The sequence below is a fragment of the Cupressus sempervirens genome, chromosome 3 (assembly GCF_028749045.1).
Source record: "Cupressus sempervirens isolate cs-2001-9-10 chromosome 3, ASM2874904v1, whole genome shotgun sequence".
In the NCBI taxonomy this organism is placed as follows: Eukaryota; Viridiplantae; Streptophyta; class Pinopsida; order Cupressales; family Cupressaceae; genus Cupressus; species Cupressus sempervirens.
In genome coordinates, this window is record NC_143120.1 from 751,686,591 (window position 1) to 751,700,380 (window position 13,790).

At 35.0% G+C, this 13,790-nt stretch overlaps 1 pseudogene; it reads right to left on the reverse strand.

Annotated features, from left to right (window-relative positions):
• Positions 1-313: 313 nt before the first annotated feature.
• LOC149569004 (leucoanthocyanidin reductase pseudogene) lies at positions 314-1,543 on the reverse strand (annotated as a pseudogene).
• Positions 1,544-13,790: the final 12,247 nt, after the last annotated feature.

Consider the following 13,790-nt stretch of genomic DNA (forward strand, 5'->3'; position numbering starts at 1 on the left):
TTCAAACTTTTCATAGATTGCCTGACACATCAAAGGCAACAAAGGCAAGACTAAAAAAGCACGGGACACACAAGCTCAGCTCTGGTGGTTTTTCGAAACTTCAAGCAAGAGTTGTAAGTATTAGTAAATGAAAAATTGTATCAAATTTTTTATATAATGTGATGGGAAATGCTAGCACTCCCTTATTTAGCTCATCAATTATAAATAGGTCAATAGAATATAATAATAGTAGTGGATTTTCATATTCAATATAAACAATTCAATAATTGAAGTCAAACTCTGCAATCTAGATTATTGAAGATTCCTTCATTTACTAATATGACATTATTAAAATATCACCCTTGATGTTTCCATCTCCATAGATTTCAAACTGATCTTGGGGAGGAGCAAGCTCAGAGGGATGGGTATGATAAAAGTAAGGCCACCTAGCAATAGAATTGCAGCAGATGCAAGTGTATGGAATGTTGGATGCCTCAATTGCCCTCCTAACAACTCTCTTTTCTTTGTAAAAGCTTAGCCCTAGTTCTAATGGATTGGCTCTGTCTATATCATGCCCAAATTCCGAAGGAAGAAACATCTGCATCAAAGTTCAACAATTCTTAAGTCTATTACAATTAACAAGCATTCATGGTAATAATGCTAGGGTCCTATGTTTTGACCTTAATAGTGCCAATTTCTTTAATGGCATCTACAATCTTAAGCTGATCTGTAAGTTGACCACTGCCCACAATTGAAATAACAATATCAATGCCTTGCATGGCCTTTACCATTGAATTATGATCACTTAAATCTCCCTGCAGAACACCCATTATAATATACATGCACATTAATAATACCCATTACAGAACATGTAGACATTAATAAAACCCATTACAACACAAATTTTTACAACTATAATATAGCTCATGATCCCAACCAAATTAGACTCATTGATAAGGAGATCACTGACCGAACACCCCTTCTTAACATAATTTCTAAATACCCAACTTCACAACAAGACAGTCAAACATGATTATTTGTGAGATGACCGCTATCTAACAATTTAGCAAACATCTACAATAGTAGTTACCATGAACAAACAAGCAAAGCTTAATCATATATTCTAAACCTATATGACCAATCAAAACAATCTACAGTCTGTAAAATTAATATTTTAAACAAGTACACACACTTTACAACTATGCCATACATATCTACCACAAAATCTTAGTTATGAACAGAGCTAGTGACATACATAGACAATGTTAACACCAGAATCTTTCAATTCATGGAGGCACTTTTCTTTGGCAGAATCATGGGTAGTGATGGGTCTAATGAGAGCATAGGTAGAATGGCCTGCATTTATAGCTGCAAGAGCAACAAAGCGACCAATATAACCAGTGGCTCCAATCACTAATATTTTACTTTTCTCTTCATTCACAAAATCCTCATATGAAGAAATCTCACAAATGGAGGCCATGGTTGAGACTGAATTTTCCTCCAATAGTTGAGAATAAAGGCAGTGATTGAAAGAATGAGGGAATGCAGCAGCACTTGCAGCCATTTTTATTTCCAAAGAGCTGAACTAACTTGTACCCAACTTAAGAATTTGGAGAAAATATGTTGGTACAAGCAAAGCATACAAACACGCAACATTTGTATAGTAGATTGCTCTATCAAAACTGCTTGATTTTTCTCCTATTATATTGTGATGGATATAGATGATTTGTTGTTGATTGTCAAGTAGACATCATGTTGCTAACAACAGCAAAATACAAGTTGAGTATTAAATGTTTTCAGCACTTCCCATTACATTAGACTTTAAAGTTTTAATTTTTTTAAGAATAGAAATAATTGTGGTCGTGATGGAGTGAAATTGGATCCTCTAGGACTCCCAAAGACCAAAGACAGTTTAGAACAACTCCAACATGACCAAAATAAGGTGTAACAAGGGTTGGAAACCCTACTAACTATTTACCATTTCCTTTTGATATTTTAACTACCCTCCATTGGTTGATGAAAAAATGCAAGTAAAATTCACCATACCATGCAAAAATGCAGGGCTTAGAGTTCAAGAGATGCCTCACAGAAGAGGATAAGAGAATTGGCTTCCAACAAGGCTATAGAGCTGTGGCTGAACAGCTACGAGCTAAAATCAGTGTGGAAGGTTCTAATAATGATGCATCTAAGCCACAGGTAAATAAGCTAAATGAAATTTATTTCAAATTGAATACTTTACCAATTAGTCTATTTGATGTTAAGTTCCAATATAAAGTGAGTATATATGTTTTAAGCAAGCAATGATAACAATGCGTAGGATGTTGGAATGTAGCCTGAAAATCCTTCCACACAATCTGTGGATGCCAAAGGTTCGCATGATATGCATCCCAGTGGTGGAGGTATACATTTTCTATTAAATTTTTTATATGTAATTGCAATTGGTGTTTGGATTAGCGTAACATTTTGTATAGCAGCTATAGAGGATCGAGGGGTCGATGTTCATGACCGTGTTGATGTTGAGTCCAGACAAAATGATGTGGTCAGATTAGGTAAAGAGCGCCATAGTTATGTTATTTAAAATAATTAAATACTTGTAAAAATTATAATAAATTATTTTTAATTTAACTCTTTTATTTGTTATTGCAGAGGACTCCCCTTTGTAACAGCATAGGAATTTGAGACCATCGAGAACAGATAACAAAACAACTGATGAGGGGGGAATTGATGATGACACTGATGCTCCTCTTAGAGCTTACATAGAAAAAAGAAATAGAAAGAAAAAAAAGAAATGATTGTCATCTACATACCTTAATTGATAATGACTGAATTTTATGTCTCAATGAATTTAATTATGTGCTAATGAATGTTCATGAATTATGTGTTAATGCAGAATATTGATGAATGTTGCATGTTAACGAATCTAATGTGTTAATGAATGTTATCATGTGATATTGATTGAATGTTACATTTTATTAATGGTTGAAAGAATGAATGAATGTTAGATGTTAACTGGGAATTTAGAGTGATGTTAGGGGGAGGGGGGTGGGGCCAAATGAGCTTCCACCTTCACGTGGTTGGCCCTGTTTAGTAGAGAATATTAAACTATTCTCGAAACAAAGTGAAGCTCAATAAGATACTAACAATAGGTAGAAACAAGAAGCAATAACAAGCTCCTTCTAGAACATAACTCTTACCAATTATTGCTATCTTCCCCACATTAGGAATCTCCATCATATTCTCATATGCCTGCAACAAAATTAGAATAACAAACCAAAATAACTCATATTTTCATGCTTCTCCATGCTTGGAATATAATCACCTTGTTTAGCCTTCCCTTGGCTCTTCATATCCATTGTCTTCTCATCCTTAGTCTCTTTGCACCTTGAGACCTCTACTGTTGTCTGCAACATGTCTTCACACCCTTGCCATTTGCCTTGGTATACCAACTCCTGGTTGGTGGCTATTCTATCCGATTCATTCATCATTGTCTTTGTGAATTTTCTTTGTCCAACTTTCAATGGACACCATATAGAACCAATCAATATCATATATGTTTCTCCAAGCCTTGTTTCTTTGCTATTTACATCAGCATTTGTACTTTTCATCTTTGTTCCAATCATCTCCTTTTCCTCAAGCCCTTCAAGACCTGATCTTTTTCTGTCTTCATCAGCATCCTTTCTCTTTACCTCTACTACAACCTTTTGAACCTTTTTGGTGTTAGGTTCTCCTTGCTCTTCAACACTTGATTGCTGCTCATTTGTTATTTGTCCTTCAAATGGACAACTTGTCTTCATATCATCCTTTTCTAGGTTCTTTTCCTCAACCTCATTCTCATTAGCTATTTTCTTCAAAGCATCATCCTTTTTTATCAAAACATCTTCCATTGCTTCACCATGTTCCTCTTTTCTTAGGAACCTTTCCCTCTCAAAGATGCCAATGCTTGCTGACACCTTCCAAGTTGTCTTATGCTCCTCCAATGGTGTTAATACCATCTTCTCTCCATTATTTGTGAAAGTGTAGGTGTTCTTTCTACCATCATGTAGGGATCTCTTCTCAACCTACCAAGCCCTTCCTAAAATTATATGACAACCACTCAAAGGTACAATGTCACACAGTACAACATCATTATATGATCCAATGGTGAAGGAAACATAAGCTTGCTCCTTCACATCAACACAACATCCAACATCCAATCCTTGTGCTTTGTAAGGCCTAACATGTGCTATTCTTGGTAGATTCATTTTGTTAACCATCTCAAATGAAACAAGATTTGTAAATGAACCACTTGAAACAATAACCTTTTAAAATTTCACAAATCCAATCTCTAATCTCTAAACTTTTAAAATTTAATAAAATTCATATTCTGACTTGTTTATTATTTGACAGGTTGTTCTTGGAATCATGATTGTAACTTAGTTTCATCACAATTATCCTTATGAACTTACATGTACATTCACTAACAAGTAACTTGAGATGAAACTTTAAGTTTATTTATCACATTTCAACATTCTCACCAAAATCTGAACTACATTATCTCATGATTGTTGCAGAGTACCACTAATCACATGTGAAATATGCATCTAGATTACTAAACCCTTCTTAAAATTAGTTTCATTGAATTAATATATGTTATGCTATCATTAGGTGTGTAATTTCAGCATGAGAATAATGTCATATGCTCTAAAGAGCTAATTTGAGACAAGCATCTACCTTTAGGTGAGTAATTTGTAGTGATCTACTGATATCCTAGAGATCATTACTAGTCTAATACAAGTTTGTCACTTGGGCATGCTTAGTAGAAATGAGGATTTTCTATTGCTCATAAAACCTAGTAAGCATATGATAGTATTTTCTATGATATTTATATTGAGTAGAAATCGTGTCCTTACTATTTGTGAAGTGCTAAAATTTTTTTCAACAAACATGATTGGTTTCACCCTGAAAGTTTTAGTTTCCCCCAATAGGTTGGCTATCTGACACTTGAGGCATTTGTTCAATTCTTGGATGAGTTTCAAGAGGAGAAACCTGGGGATTCAGTCCTGGAAAAAAATGAACATGAGATTGGATGGCTTGAAGCTGGGAAGCCTTTCTATCCAACAATGTTTGATCTTGTACTTCAGATTTTTAGTCATGACCAACCACTTAGTTGTCTGGGAAGACCCAGGTATGTAATTGCATTGTATTAGATATGGTTTACGTTTTTGTCGAGATTCTATTACTACAAAAATGTTGTGCAGTTTGTAACTTCTAATTGTATGGTGTTTTAACATAATTTTTGTTTTAATTTGATTTAGTTAGATTGAAAAATGTCTACACAGTTACTGCTAGAAGCTCTTTCAATTTTCACCTGATGGAATGTAGAAATCTCATGTCTTCAAACATTTAATAGAATATGTATATGAATTTTTCTCACTTTCTTTTATTGCAGGTCAATTATTCAACTAATTTTTTGGGATCGACATTTGAACTTCCATTTTCAGAGGTTAGAAAGTTAGGCTTAGAAACTCAAGTTATGTTGAACAATGCCTGGACATCAATGTCTGGTTCAAATAATAGTAAATCTACACAAGAATCTCAATCTAAGAGAAGCTCTAAGGTATTATTTTGGTCAATAAATAAGTTTTGTTCTTGAATTGTGTTCATCGTTGAGGTTGTACTGAGATTTGAAACGATCTATTGTTTTAAGTTCTTTCTATCAAGCTTTTGAGTTTTCTCTCCAATTCACACCTTTTTGGATTTGGATTTTTTGGACTTTGGTTATGGTAGTTTTTATAACCTTGTGAGTAAAGGAAAAAATAATTGGTTCTAGTTTTTAGGATTGTAACAAGTCCAAGCAAGTCTACATTCCTCATTAATAGACTAATAGTTTATGTTAAATCTATTTATGCTAAAAACAAAAGGCTTCTAGGCACATCAATGTTACCTACACTACATAGTATATTGATTGTTCCTACTTCAAAATATTTTATTATGATCTTTGAAGAAATTTAACAAGCTTAGATTTTTTTTTTCAGTGAAGAAACACAACCCACTGAAATTCTTTCCACCAAAGCTTAAGACATTGATAGCTTGATCCAATTTATCTTTACTGCAAGATGGTAGTCCATCAGCACGATCATCAATTTTTTTTGGCCTAGCAAGAATAATATAGTTTATCAATATTTCTATATGTTTATAGTCCTGATTTATTGTCAATCGTTGCTAATATCATTCATAGGGCATATAGGGCATATTTTAGGGTTCTTTGGAGCCATACCTAAAACAATGTTATGATAGCTTTATTTCTTTTTAGTCTTCTTACTTCATGCATGTTAGTGATTCCCGCAAAAAGGTTATTCATGAGTTGCTCACAGTATAGGGTTCTGAAATTTAAAAATTTTAATCATTTCATTGATTATATGGTTATATGTGGAATTTGTGTATCTTTTTTCTGTATGATAGGCAATAGGCTTCATGGAAGAGCGAAATTGAGAAAAAACAATTAATACTTACATACGTGCATATACTTGGTTTTGTATCATTTTTTTGTTGGTTGTTGATACTAGTTTAAGAGCATAGGATGGTTTAATGTAACCTTGATCTTATATTTAATATGGCTCATTAGATCTACTTCCTATTTCCTTTTTATTTTCTCTATCCCTTGATTTTAACATTGTGTCAATAGAAATTACTGGATTAATATGAGTTGTGGTTCTGATGTCATTTTCAATTTATCAATTCTCTTTTAGGTCATATGTATAAATTATTAATGTTATATTTGTGTAGGTATTGCTGTATGGTGGACAAGTGACCTCATGGAAGAGTGAAAATGGAGAAGAGTTACTTTTCATGAGCAGTAAGGTGACTGTGACATCACTAATGAATTCATTATTTATTCCTTAGTTACTAATTAAGAAACTTGTAACTTTATAAAACTAAGTAGTTTGTCATTCATTCACAAACAATAAAGAAGCTTAATACAATCACGGTGTTATATGATAAAAAATTGCAATTACAATTAATATTTTACAAATTTCTTCTATGAGTAGAACTTCTTAGTGGCTGTGTGGGTGCTCTTGAAGTTGATGATATTGATTCAACTTGAGAAAAATGACCTAATGTCATAGATCCTAACGATCTAATGTTGATTACTAATCTGCAATAAGTATCATTAGAATTTTTGTAGAGCAATTTGCAAGACCAAGTAATCACTATTACAGATACATCATAATGTAAAACTGATATGTACCATACTGGTCTGAAGTTATTTACTGTATCTAATATCTGCCTTATTGAAATGTGATATGATTGATTCCGTTTGGTTTGTAAAGATGTTGGATATTTATTTGATCTCTGTCTAATATAATATTGCACCCTTTTGGATAACCAATATGTGATTAGTATTTGTGATCAGCATGATATAATTTAAAGAGAAAACACTTACATTTTAGTATCAAGCTTGTTTTATGAATGAATGGAGAAAAACTAGCGACATATCCATTTCAGCTTTGTGTTTTTTACTCTTAGTATTTGATTATTAGAACATAACTATACATCCTTTTGAATTGGAGTTTCAGCAAAGATTTAATATTATTTGGATTTCTTTCTTATTGTAGCAAAGGTTATGGAGGCCCTAAACATTCCAAGAGGTGTCCAGCGTGTGCTTTTTTGAACACCTAATACTGACAGGTATTTTAAGTTTTAATAATATGGATCTGTATAATTCTAGTTTTAATACAATCTTATTGCAGGTTGATAGATTTTCTTAACAAGTTTTCAAAGTGTTTTCTGTAAAGTCATTGTTCACTCCAGTTTGATCATCCTGACTTTTAGTTGCAGGTGCCTTGCCTTTGGTCAAGCATAAAGCTTTCCTTAGGCCCATGTAATATGGTGGGTAATTTTTTGGGTTTCTCCTTACCAATGAAAACTTTGATGTGACCCTTACTGTATGCTTTTGCCATGCATAACATGAATAAAAAACTAGCAATGCTACATTGATGTGCAATGGGTACACAATGGGTAAAAATATGTTAGAAAATGATTGATTATGGTGTTCTTGTTCATGATGGTAGGAGCACACATTCTAGTCATTATTTTTTCTTTTTTGAGTCACTTAAACCTTTCAAAATTATTTTTATGCTGGGAACTCTAGGTTATAGTCTTAGAAAAGTATTTTATTCATTAACAATTGCTTTAATCTGGCTTGTAGGTGAAGTGCACACAATGTTCTTATTGCTCAAATAAATTTGATCCTTTCTTAGATTTGAGCCTAGAGATCATTCGAGCAGATTCCTTCTTGAAAGCATTATCCCATTACATGACAGTGGAGCAGTTAGATGGGGGTGTGAAAAGAGATCAATGTGAACGATGCAAAGTAAAAGTGAAGGCTCTAGAACAACTCAAAATTGATAAAGCACCACATGTTCTTGCAATTCATCTCAAGTGCTTCAATGTAGTTGGATTTGGACGAAAAATTGACAAAAAAGTAGACTTTGGTTGTACGTTGGATCTCAAACCATTTGTTAGTAGTTCACATGTAACTAGCCCTTACAATATTATTTGCCAGTGGATCACATTTTTAGTGGAATCTAATAATATAGTTTTTGTAATATCTACTGGTTTTTTAGTAAATATTGCACATTTTAATGATATTCTAGTTTCTCTGTCTATTGATCAATCACAAGAGGGAAATTTTAAGAACACTCTTTATGGTGTTCTTGTTCATGATGGCTGGAGCACACATTGTAGTCATTATTTTTGCTTTATTCGTTCATCCACAAGCATCTGGCATGCTTTAGATGATAATCAGGTATACATTCACTACAGTTGTGAAGACATGTTTAATTTTGTGGAGCAAACTCATTATAATTTGTGTATAATAGGATACACAAAAGAACTACAATTTTATGTAGAACCTTTTCTTTATATGGTAACACTAATTATACTGAAGTTTCTTAGACTGATTGAAGTTATTCTTATGACATTTTGTACTCTAGGTCTATTCAGTCAGTGAGAAAAGTGTGCTTTCCTAGAAAGCTTACATGCTATTCTATATATGAGATAAGAAAACTAGCATTCAAATAGAAGGTGGGTCTGAATCTTAGTATAATGGCTCTAAACTAAAGAAGAGGGTGTCATTGAACATTGGACATCCAAAGGAAAACCACTTACAAGACCCAGGTGACAGAAAACATGCATTCTTTCCAAACGACAGCAATCTCTTTTAGTGTTGCAAGTGTAAACAAGATATCCCAACAGGTAGATAATTTGTCAAATGTGAATTTCATTTCAGAAAGTCTAGAAAAGAACACCAGTTCTGGCCAGTTATGCAGTAAATCCAGATCATCAGCAAATCATGATGCATCATGCTTGCGGCGGGGCCGTTGTGGCGGCAACGCGAGCGGCCCCGTCGCAAGCATGATGCACCATGATCTGCTGATGATCTAGATTTACTGCATGACTGGCCAGAACTTGTGTTCTTTTCTAGACTTTCTAAAATGAAATTGATATTTGACAAATTTTCTACCTGTTGGGATATCTTGTTCACACCTGCAACACTAAAAGAGATTGCTGTCATTTGGAAAGAATGCATGTTTTCTGTCACCTAGGGGCATATGAATTCATATGCCCCATGATGCATCATGCTTGTGGCGGGGCCGTTGTGGCGGCGACAACAGTTGGCATCACCGCCACAGCGGCCCTGCCATATTGCTAGCCGCAAACATCACAATTGTGACGTCCGCACACCCATTGCGACGAAATGTGTGTCACGTGCATAGCGACATCGTCACAATTCTTGACCTTGTGTCGCAATTGCAACACATTTGGAAACATTGCGATGGTCAACGGCGCTGACACCAATGCTACTGCGTCGCTGGCACCGTCGCGTCCCTGTCGCAATTTTCCAAGGACATCGTAATTACGATGCCCACAGAAGAACTTGAAAGGCTGCCGCCACAGCGAACCCGTGGGCAGATGTCGATGCCACCCCGTCGCAATGCGTGGGGTGGATGTCGAAATTGTGATGGGAATCGCATGCATTGTGATGAGAGTCGTGCTAGGTTAGAATGGTGAAATTGCGACAGATAGGCGTTGAAATTGTGATGGTTGAGGATAGACATCATAATTTGCGACTAAAAAACAATGATGTCTATTACTGTCACAGTGGCGACACATTGCCATCGCAAATCGATGCCAAATGTATTAGTGGGTTACTTTAAACTACACTAATTTACAATACTAGGTTTGATAATATTCAATAAGTAATATATTTTTATAATCAAATTTCACTTATATCTTATATCTTGATAAGGTTAAGAGATTATACTATTTTGCATGTTCAGCTAAAAATGGCATTTGTTACGTACCTAAATAACACCAACTCATTGATTCATAATAACAACTATTCTCAACTCTTGAAAGTACAGACACCTTATCAATCTAGTTGCAAGCAATTAGATACAAATCCATAAGTAAATAATGCACTAATATCTTATTTATATAAATCATCATTTAAAAGGTAGAATAATTGTGTTAAAAATGTAGAGACAAACCCTAGGCAGTGGCTAAACCTTAGGGGCTCAACATTGATGGTCTTACCTATGTTTTTTATTAAGGAAAATAGGATTTAACAAGGCCCTAAAACCCATAAAAACAAAGGAACAATCATAAAAGATTGCTTAAAGTAGCAATAGCAACTAAAATCAAACAAAAGAAACATCTTCCTGCAAAAAGACAGGAGCCAATGAAAATCCAAGGAGAAAGGACAAAAAGCCAGGTCATCCCCAAAAAAGCTAGGGCACTCATGAAATCTCTCTTAACATTTTGCCTGCATTAATTATGAGCTCTAAAAGTCTGCCTACCACCTCCTTCATTTATGAATGCTCTTTATCAAGATCTAGAGTATCCTTCTTCCTCATGCTGGATCTTGTGTGCTTCCTAGAGCAATCCTCTAAGGTCTTTTCCTTGGTGTTGTGGGAGGTTGGATCCTCATCCTTGCTGGCTCTCTGGCCCTCCATATTTTTGTTAAGGATCTTGAGGTTTTCATTGGCTTCCTTAAGGATATTGTAGCTTTGTTCCACAATAATCCTTAAGGACCTTTCAATAATTTCAACCCTTTTTGTGACTTCCTACACCTTATCATCCTTGTTCTTTACTTCTTCAGCAATTCTATTCTTCAGGCTAAAGTTTTCTCTTTCAATGTTGCACACCTTCTACTTTAGGTCTTGGAGCTCATGGAAGATCCATTTAGTAGTACAAAAACTATTGACTGCATTGTTCTTTGCAGTGTTGATGACATCCATATCTAGGTGCTCCTTAGCAGTGTCACTAAAAATAATCAGGGTGGGATCGATTAATTGCTCCATTAGAATTTTGCCTTCATCATGCTCTTTAATTTGAGTTCTGATTATTTCTCTATTTAACCCCATCTTGGCTGAGGTGGTTTTGAAATTTCTCCAAACCACCTTTCTATCTCTGCCTATGATCGAGCACTTGTATCAGATGGTGCCAAAGTCCTAGAAGCCTTGATTTTGGTCATCCCTTTCACTACCTTCTAGTACATCCCTCTCAACACCTTTCTTCTCCTTCTTGGATTTAGGATGTTCCTTTTCTTGACCCCTATCTGTATTCTCATAATCCTCTCTATTTTTTAGCATTTTTATAGTGATGATTTTCTTTTCCTTTTTCCTCTCCAAGCCCTCCTCTTCTCTATTCTCCTCTACACCTTCCTCACACTCTTCCCCCGTGTCCATTCCTTCAACCTCTTCATTATACTCCCTATCAGAGGAGGAATCAAGGTTGTGCTTGGGTTGAGGAGTGGAATCAATTTTATTATCCTATCTGGTGTTGTATTTCCCAAAGCATCTCTATGGAGTATCATCCTTATCTGATTTAGTGTGCATGTCTTGGCTATCTTCAGTGTCTGATGGTAGATAGTTATCTTCTAACTCTTCCAAGTCCTCTTTATCCTTCTTCCCATCCTTTTTAGGTTTAATTTGTTTAACAATTTTCCCAACTTTGAAGAATTCATATATTAAAAGTAAAAGCCCCTCATGGAGTGTAGGGTTCCTAGTGTGCTTCTCCTAATATTCATTTATATTCTCATTCATTGAAGAGTAAAGATAAAAGGGGATAGAAATTTTGGCCTCCATACCTGAAGTGATTTAAAATCATGAAATGGTAAGTACAAAGCTGATCAAATCTGCTATCAAGGGTAATATACTTGATAATAGCCCTTAAAACAAACTTCCACAGCCTTTTTATGGAACTTGAGAGATAATGGGTACCTCTATTCACAAGAGCTTTCTTCTCCTCTTGATCCTTAGTAAATTCCACCACTACTTGGCTCAAAATTTTTTGGTCTCTGTAAAATTTCTTTCCCATGATGGGAATACTAGTGACTATAGAAATAACATCCTCCATCATAGTAAATTTAACTCCATCAATTTTCATGATGCCCTCATTCCAGCTTTTCACCATAGCCTTGGTGACTGAGGGCTTCTAACCATTAAGTCTTTCTATAAAAGTAGTGAGATCACCTTTTTTCAAAATTTCCCAGACCTTCAACCTCCTGCACCATTTTTGGGCTTCATCCTCTAGTTCACTTCTGTGCCTTTCCCCAACCATCTTGCCCTTGTTGCTAACCTGAAGCCCAATATCAAAACCCATCATAGTAAAAGAGCTTCTTCTTGTTTTCTTAAGTATGTTATCAATTTTATTATCTAGCAATCTAAAGTCTATCATTGAATTAAGAGGATATAGATGATTGATGTGAGAAGTAGGAGTGAAATCATACTTCCACATCACATTTTTGCACATTCCCCATAAAGCACTAACTATCATAATTAATTTTATACATCAAATTTTTTATCCTCCTCCAAGTCGTATTATCCATGATAATGGTTTTTAATTATGCCCAATCTTCCTGGGATCCTTTTCCTGTTCAATCATATCTTTAATCTCTGACAGGAGATTATTGCCTTCCATCCACTTGGCCATCTCATTTTGTTTGATGGCCCAATTAGCCAGGCTATCAGCCACTTGATTGGTTTCATGGTACTCATGTGACACATGAATTTCTTCAAAAGATTTGAGGAGAAGAATGCATTCTTCTATAATGTTCTTAGTTGTCTAGGTAGGTTTATTCTTCTCACTAAGGCAATCAATTTTTTTTTTGAATCACCTTCCAGCCATAGTTTTTTCATACCCATATCTTTAGCAAGTTTAATGATATAATGAGCCACTATACCCTCTGCATAATGGTTGGTTTTAGTTCCATGGGGAGTAGCCATTGCTGCAATACCTTTTCCAAAGTTGTTTCCAATAACACCATCCACTTCAGCCTTTCCTGGATTACCTGTGGCCACCCCATCAAAGTTAGCTTTACACCATCCCTCAAGTGGTATTAACCATATACACCCATCCCTCTTGCTTTTATTAGTTTCATTGGTACCAATAGAGGGGATAGGACCTTTAATAGTAGAATAATTCTCCATAAGAGAATTAAAACATTTGTGGAAAACAACTTCAGCCTTGGTTTTCTTATCCCTAAAAATTCTATTGTTACGCTCTTTCCAGACCCCCTAGCATACATGGGGTAAGGTCCAATTCCACAAAACCCTATCATCACTCCCAAATCTACCATGGATCCACTACTCAAACACATCAAGGATGCTAGAAGGAAAACACCAGAATATATTAAAAAGACAGCAAAAGAGACCATATAGTGTTAATGAAAGGGCAATGGATGAAAAGGTGATCAACACTCTCATAATGATTTTTACAAAGAATGCATCTACTAGGCATCATATTTCCCCTCTTTATGAGGTTAT